General features: G+C 42.0%; 1 long non-coding RNA gene across 1 annotated transcript in view; it reads right to left on the minus strand.

The window, feature by feature from the left end:
• The window catches only part of LOC116899330, a 74,821-nt gene extending 65,987 nt beyond the window's left edge, over window positions 1–8,834 (minus strand). The window contains exon 1 of the long non-coding RNA XR_004387704.1: window positions 8,788–8,834. This is a non-coding gene — a long non-coding RNA (uncharacterized LOC116899330). The remainder of the gene's footprint in view (window positions 1–8,787) is intronic.
• Window positions 8,835–9,072: the final 238 nt, after the last annotated feature.

Below are 9,072 nucleotides of genomic sequence, written 5' to 3' on the forward strand. Positions count from 1 at the left end.
TTTCGAATGAACACTTAAGGAAATAAATAAGACAAGTTATACAATAGAGTTTAGATAGGTGGAATAAATTATGCTAATATAACAAATCCTCCAGGTTACATATATATTATATATTTATATTTATACACTTATAAATATAGATATATATTTTTTAATTGCAGGACTGAGGATGTAATCTAAGGCCACACACTAAGCAAGTTCCCTACCAGTGAGCTATATCAGCAGTCATTTTAATCTTCTAGGCTATTCTGAAAGTTCTGAATTTAAAGCAGAAAATATTTCATAAGGTACCCCAAAAATCCAAACAAATGAATTTGATTATTTTTTCCCAAACAAAATCAGTCATAAAATGTGATTATATAATTTGTAGTGCTGGGAATTAAAGTCTATCAGGAATCCCAATGAAAGTCTGCGGAACATTTTAATCTAGCACTATATATGTAATCAAATACGAGGTACATATGCTGAGTTCACTTATGGCCAGCTCACGACCCAAGTGCAATGAAGTTCATTCTTCATTTTATTACAGACTCTGCCTTCATGTGTGATCTTCAGTGTGTTTGATTTTTAACTGAAACCTTTAAGGAAACTGGCAGTTATTTTCTAGTCTCCCATTAGTCTTACTCCAGTCTATCTATCTGTTGATGTGACTGCAAGGTTTTTATTCCTCTGGGAATAACCAGGGTCACAATATCTAAGACTGGTTTTACTACCCCCAACCACCCACCCAAGAATCAGTTTCACCCCCTTGGGGGCGACATTGTCCCTGCTGAGAATACATGGCATATGCTAATTCCTATTTCCAGACAGGGGGCAGATATGCCTCTTGCAAGAATTCCAGCCTTTCTTATCAATACATTATTGCTAAGTGACAAGCAGCGGAAGTTTTTTAAGTGGCTTTGAAGATTCTGGGAGGGAGAGTGGTATTGAAAAGCCCGAGGAATCAGTGTGGGGCTATCTTTAGCCTCCTGTCTGCTTCTTCCCTGTGAACTGTCAAGAGCAGAGAGCCAAGCAGTGGAGCCCCTCTGTCCTGAGCAAGGGACCCATGTTGCCACTCTATCCCGCGTGCTTGCTGGTGCATGCAACCTTGCCTTGGTCAGCAGCCGACCAGGCGGTGCTACACCAGGTCCCTCTGGCCAGCAAGCAGGTGAGGAGCTAGCAAAGAGAGCGTTTGATGTTGCCAGTTCTCCTTTGCCACCCAACTTTTCCCCCCTCCAAAACCTCTTAGCAAACTTCAAAGGCCTCCTTGCTTCTTGCCTTAATCCAGTGCACTGAGACCTCTAGTTCAAAGAACTTTCCTTAAACCCTCTTCTTAAACGGCAACCCAAACTTTTTTTTCCCTTTCCTTTCCACAAAGTAGCAATTACAGCTCCGTTGAGTGGCGATTGGGCTCGGCCGATCCGCTCCTGCTATTAATTAATCTTACAAAGGGGGCTCATTTCCTGGCATTCAAATTGACAAGAGACCAGAGAACAGAAAATCCTTTCAAGCAGTTCCAACTCACCGAGGGGAAGAGGTATCAGAGGAGAGAGCCCCACAGTATTTGAGGTGGAGGGCACATTTGATACTCCCTGTATATTCTGCGGATTGAGTGATTTTTGTTCACTGAGAGCTCTTTGCTAATCTTGTACCTGTAAAGCCTTAACAGAAGGCACCGTGGCTCACGAGTGCAGCTCCAATCTGACAGAAGAGATTTGCAGGAGCGGCACCCCCATCCCAGCCTCCAGAAGGCATCTTCTTCAACGTTACACTTCACTTTAAACAGAAAAATGTTCAGTTTACTCACATCGAAAAGCCCTTGGAAGAGGAGGAGATGAAGGGAGGCGCGAGAAAGCAGGAGCGCAGACAGGAGATTAAAGCTTTTTTTATTCAGTATCTCTTTCGTATTCAAATCGTGCTAAGGGCTCTGTGAAACTTAGAAGCGAGCTTGTTCAGGAGGGCTTCTAAAGTGTGTACACGGATTTCATGGCAATGGGAAAGAAGCCACAGCCTGGGAAATGAAAGACAGATAAGATGTCCCTATGTAAAAAGCCCGAGTGGTTCAATTACTCCAGCACACCATCAGGGCAAGCTTTGAAGATTTGAGAAAACACCCCTAAATTTTAACAACTACAACAACAAAAAACCCCAACCCTCATGTTGCAGGTTTTGTACCAATAAATGTTTGTATACTCTGTGAATGAATTACTTAAACTGTAGCCCTCCACACACGTACAATGTTTCTTTTCTTTTCCTTTTTTTTTCTTTTTGTCTTTTTCTTTTTTTCTTTTTCTGGTTAGGGGGTGGGGGGCAAAGGAGAACGGTGCATTTTGTAGGAAAATAATGTCCTTTATCAAAAATGTAACAGAGAGAGAGAAAAATCAGAATCGTTTGGAGGCAAAAAAATGATAACCCTCCCAAACCAGGTGTCTTTGATTAAAATAAAAAACACCGTCAGATCCTCATCCCTCATTCAGTTTGAGTTAGCGCCAGGTGGCTGTGTTTTAAGGCAGATTCCATGCACACAGTGAGATGCTGATAGTGAGAGTCCCTCTTAGAGGAAAGGACTCCTTCGCATAGCCACACTGGTAAGGTCAAAAAATGGTTTTGTGGAAGGGAAGCAAAGGCCTGCCGCCTCCTCTTCCTAGAAAGTGAGTAACCGAGGGCGTTGGGCACATCTCCTAGCAAAGCCGAGAGTCCACGGCCCTCACAGGTCTCCAAAGTCAAGTTGCACTTAGCAGGGAATTCCAACCCAATTTGCAACAATGTTGGGGTTCTTTAAGGGGAAGACATTGTTAGGCTACACAGCTGTCTCATTTGCTATGCAACTCCTTGGTGATCTCATATGTATTGGGACCTTGAATCAATTTCAGACCTCTTTAGGGTTTCTCTGTATTTTTTTCTTTTTCTTTTTTTTTTTTCGTCCTTCTCTTATATGAATATTGACTGTTCCTCCCAGCCCCAGTCAGAAGCACAATCATGGAAAATTCATGTAACGAGTTTTCAGAAATCATTCTGAGAGAACTCTTAAAAATGCATACTGTATCCCTTAATGCTTTGTCTCAAAATAATAAAAGTCAGCTGGACCATCGCTTTCTCTATGTAGTTCAAAGAGATTAATAGAGAAGTTCTGATTTTTCTGATCAAAGTCTTCTCGTAAAACAGAAATTAAAAATTAGCTCATAGTGTACATCAGGTGTTTTCTGTGATGATGGGGGTAGGGTGGGGCTCGGGTCTAGGAAGATGGGAAAGAGTGATCTTCAGATGAAGTCAATATTGAAGAAGTTGATTTGTGGCTCACGTCTGCACCGCATAGGTACGGACCAGTTCAAGTTTTGTTTGTACAGTTGGAATGAAGTTTTAACATTTCTTCCCCCCAAAGGCTCTGATCCACCGACTACAAAACTGACTAGCTTTTGGCTTTCTATCTTTAACTGAAAAGACAAAAAAAAAAGTTCTCTCGGCAGAAGCTCGGCCACATTCATTACCCACTGTTAACTTAAAAAATAAAGGTAGCAAATTTAATTGGAAAAGGAAAACAGTAGCTTCAGGATAAAGATACCCTTGAGTAATTGGAAGCCAGGAAGTCCCTGTGGCCCATGACCCCAGCTGGGTCTAATATAATATTGAGGAGTCACCGGAGCAGGAACAGGTGGTGGCTGCAGGTGGCAGGGGGCACCCAGGCCCTCCAGACCCGTCCCAGGGTTCCTCATTCAGGATATGGACTTCGGCTTCACTGATGTTTCTGGCTGAAACCTTGGCCTTCCCGAGTGAGCCTGAAAGGAAAGGACTGGAGACCAGATGCAGAAGGATGCTGGCCGCAGGGGCAGAGGCAGGATCAGTGAAGACTTTGTGCCATGGAATTGTGGGCAGGGACTTGTCTCCAAGGACATGAAGTGCTTGTCAAGGGTAGTATACCTCAGGTATAAGAGAGGGGAGACAGATCAGAGTTGAAGAGGAGGGAGGGAGAAAAGCTGAGATGAGGAGAGAGCAGGGGTGAAGGGAAGGCAGTGGAGCATCTGTATTTTATTGTTTTGCTGTAAGAGGGACACTTTGGTCTCCTTGTCATCCCCAAGGAAGCATTAAGATTGAGAGAGGGGGGAAAGGAGAAGGAAACAAACACACACACACACACACACACACACACACACACACACACACACACAGACAGACAGATATACACCAAGAGAAACACTGACTACAGTGCACATTTACAGAGTTAAAAATAGACTTTGAAATTATGATGAAAATCATTTATGAGAAGTACTGTAAGGCAGAATTAGATGAAAGTATTGGGATTCCCCCTCCCACCCCGTACTTATCAAATGGTTGAAAACACAAGGAGCTGTAAAGTAAAACCTTCTTTATATGTTAATGACTAGTAAGAACGCCTTCACAAATCTGTTTTTTTTTCCTGAATGCGTTCTGTGAATATAACCACATCACCTGTGCCAAAACATTCCATTCCATTTGCCAGTCTATAATCAATATGAGGTGCTGTGCTATCAAATCCACCACAACACTCAACATCCAATACAGACATGAATGAAAGGAACGAAGAAATGGCTGGGCTGTAATCCAGTACTGCAGTAGCCACAGAGGAGAGCAATCAAAAAGTAACCTGAGAATAGGATAATATATTTCCCCACAGAGAAATCAAGCTGTAATTAGATTGTACCGTGAGTTAAGGAATTCTCAGAATCCTTACGCATAACAATAAAATTAAGTCATTTTTAAAAACTACTTATCTAAGGCCCCCTTTTTAACTTCTGCCTTTAGAGGAAATGAAGCTAATAGCGACCCCAGACCCAGGATCTTTGGACTGTGAACCCTAAGCTCCATTGCCTAGCTCTAAACTGTTTGCTTAGGTGAATTTTCAGCAAATTCCCCCCTCTTGGGTACTCTCTCTCTCTCTCTCTCTCTCTCTCTCTCTTTCTCTCTCTCTCTCTCTCACACACACACGTACACACTCGCTCATACATAACACACACATACATACTGATATACATACACTCACATATTCTCACACACATACACACACTCACATGCATACATATATACACTCACACATACATATTCATACACATACATACTCATATACACTCACACACATATTTACACACAAACACATATACATACACACACACTCACTGACACATACATATATTCACTCACACACACATACTCACACATACGTATGCACTCCTGTCTTCAGTCCAGGACAAATAGTTTGTTCATTCAAGTTTTAAAAAATTGTCCCTGTTTAGTCTCTTCTACTACACAATGGAATAAAAAACATCGGTGATATGTAATATTTAGAGTTGTAGAGGTTTCCCCATAAATTCAGAAGGATTTAAATTTGAAAGAATTTTATTAAAAAATAAACTGAATACCGTTCAGAGTTCCTTTGTAAAGGAAATCCTAACCCCAAAGCCTGTGATATGGCTCAGGGCTTAGCCCAAGTCAGTGACCTGAACTTGATCTCGGTAATCCACAGTCTACCTGGAGGGACTGTTATTCCTGGTGCTCCTCCAACCTCTGTGTGCCTGGCAGGACATGCGTGTGCTCCATTCCCCAGACATGACACGACATGCGTGTGCTCCATGATTAAACCTAAAATGATTTTAAAGCACTAAACTAACAGATCATTCTACCTTTGGAAATCCAGGATATAAAGTATCTCCACTTCAAGGATGGACTATGTCTCAATAAATTAATATACAATGTAATATAAAGTCTTAATTGTTCTTAGAGTACCATGGGTGTATTGTTTTTTTTAAAGTAAATATACTTTACTTTACACACACACACACACACACACACACACACACAGACTATACCAGAAAAAATTTTCCTGAAAAGCCTAAATTTATGTAATGTATTCTTTTTTTAAAAAATAAGTATCCATTAAAATGGTCAATGAGTGGTAGAAACTGTTCTGTGTAGACAGGAAAGCGATCTCCACGCTTTGGAACCAATGAGAGTAGGAAAGCAATTCTCACAGCCTGAGACCATCACACAGAAGTTGTAGGACATTTTATCACACTGTGAACCCCACAACTGTGTTATTTACTGACAAAAGCGGTTTTTAGTTGTGGGGCTCAGCCTTAGCACACACCGTTAGTCTCAAACCCTGAAGGTAAAGTTAGTTTGGAAAAGGAAGCACCCATGTTTGAATGCGATGTCTCACTGAGTGGCAGACGGTGTGACGAATCAGAGAGAGATTTGACTGAATAGGATAGGCCCAACTCTCCCAAGAGCAGAGGAGAAAGTGAAGCTACTTAAGGGGCAGTGCAGAAAGAGAAGAGAGGAAGGGAGCCGTTTTACCTGGACAGGGGTACAGAGACAGGTTTCGGGGAAAGGACAAGCTAGACGCAGGCGAAGACAGAACAAGCCAGAGAATGAGAAGGAACCAGAAGATTGGAACAGATTGCCAAAGTTAGTTTGAGTCCAAGCAGAATAAAAGTCAGAGGCTGAGAGAGAAGCCAGATTGAACCAGTCAGCTTTGGGAAGGAGTTTGAGCCAGAGCAGCTGAGACGATCATCCAGACAGAGATCAGAAAGAACTAGGAAGGGGTGAGCTTATTCAGCAGCAAGTCTCAGAGGCTGAACCCATTCTCGGCCTAGATTAGATTGTTATGGAGACTAGAAGCTTCCAGGACTAGGCCTAGGTTAGAAGACTGAGGCAGTGAGCCTCGGAGAGGACAATTAAGAGGGAATAAAAACTACATTTACCTACAGATGATTGTCTGTGTTCTTTGTTAATATCATATCTAAAAGGCAAAATTAGAGCATTCAGATTAGCTGAAACAAGAGTATTCCTAACATTGGATTTTTGGATTTTCATAGTGGACAGAAAAGGAACTGAAACCCTTCACAACAATCAAAGCTGGGTCTTAGACTCCCTGGCAACCATCTCATGCTTTGCTTCGTGTTAAGGATGGAATTTGACTCAGCGTGCTGACATCCTTGTAGATAGTTGAATGAGTCCATTAGTATTGGAAGTGTTGCTGTAAAGTCACTACAACACTTCGGTCCTTCTCATGGTCAAGCCAAACGTCAGGCTGGGTGTAGGAAACCTTCCTGGAGACAGAATAACAATGTAATGAATGGGTATCACCAGAGAAAGTGGACTGAACTTGAATAAACTCCTCTCACACCCCCTCCCAGAATGGATGTATCCTGGAAGCAGGGTTCAGATCCACACTGTTCAGATTCCCCAGAGCATCGACCATTGCCTGGGTTTAGCACATGTTGAATAGTTATTATCTGATGAATAAAAGAAATGTTTCTGCCCACACACTCATTATACGGATATTCCTATATGAGGCTGATGTTCTTGAAGCCGAAACACTGGTTAAATGAAGACAACGCATAATGTTGTGTTTTCTTTTCTTTGTCCTCTCTGGGTAGGTTCAGTTGACCGTGGTTTAACACATGTTCATAGAGATGCTGACTTAGAGAACAGTAGCAGAGCCCTATCTAGAAATTCTTAACCCCACTCCTGGCACTGGGGCCCTTACACATCAAAAAACACTTTTCCCCCAACAAATTCTAAGCCACATGAGGCTTTAAACTGGGAGAGTTTGGGGTTTCACCTCAGATTCTAGTTTTGAATGCCCTTGATAAATCACAAAATAACCAATGTTTGAACTGTGGGAGCATGTTGCCTTTCTCATACCAAGAGAACAGCAGAGAGTAGACGTCCTCTGTGTGAGTTCCCGTCAAATTCCTCCCACAGTGGCAGCTTTTATACGCAGGTGCATGCAAAAAAAAAAAAATACCATGGAATCTAGGCCTGCCCCTGCGATTTAGCACTGGTGCGCCACGTGTGTGTCAAATAAATGTGTTCAGAAATAGGATTTTACAGTAAGGCAGGAGGGTAGCGACTTAGAAATCTGTGAGATCAATCTGCACACAACATATACAAGAGCAAAGTTTAGTGCATGACTTGAAAACCCACGCAAGGCTTTCAGGCTCCATTTAGGGCACACTCGTTATTTTGTAGGGCTGAAAATGAAAGATCAAGCACAATTTCCTCTGAAATTCTTACAAGATTCAGCTGAGTCACATTAAAAAAAATTTTTTTTTTAATATCAGGAAACGCAGAGAGATAACATTTTCCAACCAGTCGCTGCAGGGATGCAGGTGGTGTGTTTGTGGCCTGCGTTCCTCCTGGTTGGCTACACAAACAGGGCAGACAATAAATGTCACATAAGTGCAGACAGAAAATGTCCTTGGATCTAGGCCTGCCTTTGAGATTTGATATCAGCATATCAATTATATGCTGCACAAATTCCTTCAGAAAATAAAACCTTTCCGATATGAAATTGAATTTGGTTTCTCTGCTACATTAACCTTTTAATAATTTGCTTATTAATAATGGAATCTGTCACTTGTTAGCTGTAACTTTAAAGATAAGCTTAAATGACTTCATTTTAAAGTAAAATTTTCAATGCAAACTTTATTATGGTACTGCTTCCGGTTTGATGGTGGCCCTTTTCAAGGGGGAACCATCCAGCCTTTTGCAAGGGGAATGGTCCCTCCGTCTATTCCCCAATGTCGTTTATAAAATTTGGTTTTGGATACACCAGGACTCCCCTCACACTTGAGCATAGATGATCGTAGTTCTGGAAAAGTTAATTTGAAAGTTTAAAAGGGGGAGATGACTCAAAATACTTGCAAAAGAAAGCTGCAGAGGAGAAGAAAATGTTAAGTTATTCAACAAATTAGTACGAAGCATCGCTATGGAAACCCTTATTGTCTAAGCTCCCCGGCAGCTAACGAGGAGAGCTATGAACCCACTTACCTCCTGAGAGCCCCATCTGTCTGCTGTGTGCAGGCTCTGCTGGCCGGTGGTCTTCAGCATTTGGCTGGCCAGCCCTTTGTTTCTTGGTCCTTCTTTGTGCCAATAACTCTGAAGTCCCCAGCTCCCCTTGGCTGCTATTGGAAACCTATGCGCTGCTGGAAAGGCTATTGGGATGCTAGAATAGAATTAAGGTAAGTTTAGGTGCTTTAAGTTCAGTTTAGGCCTTAAGTTTGGTGACTCTCACTACATTTGGTGGGAACATGGTACCACAAAGGCAGCGTTTTC

This window comes from Rattus rattus, chromosome 4, assembly GCF_011064425.1.
Source record: "Rattus rattus isolate New Zealand chromosome 4, Rrattus_CSIRO_v1, whole genome shotgun sequence".
Lineage (NCBI taxonomy): Eukaryota > Metazoa > Chordata > Mammalia > Rodentia > Muridae > Rattus > Rattus rattus.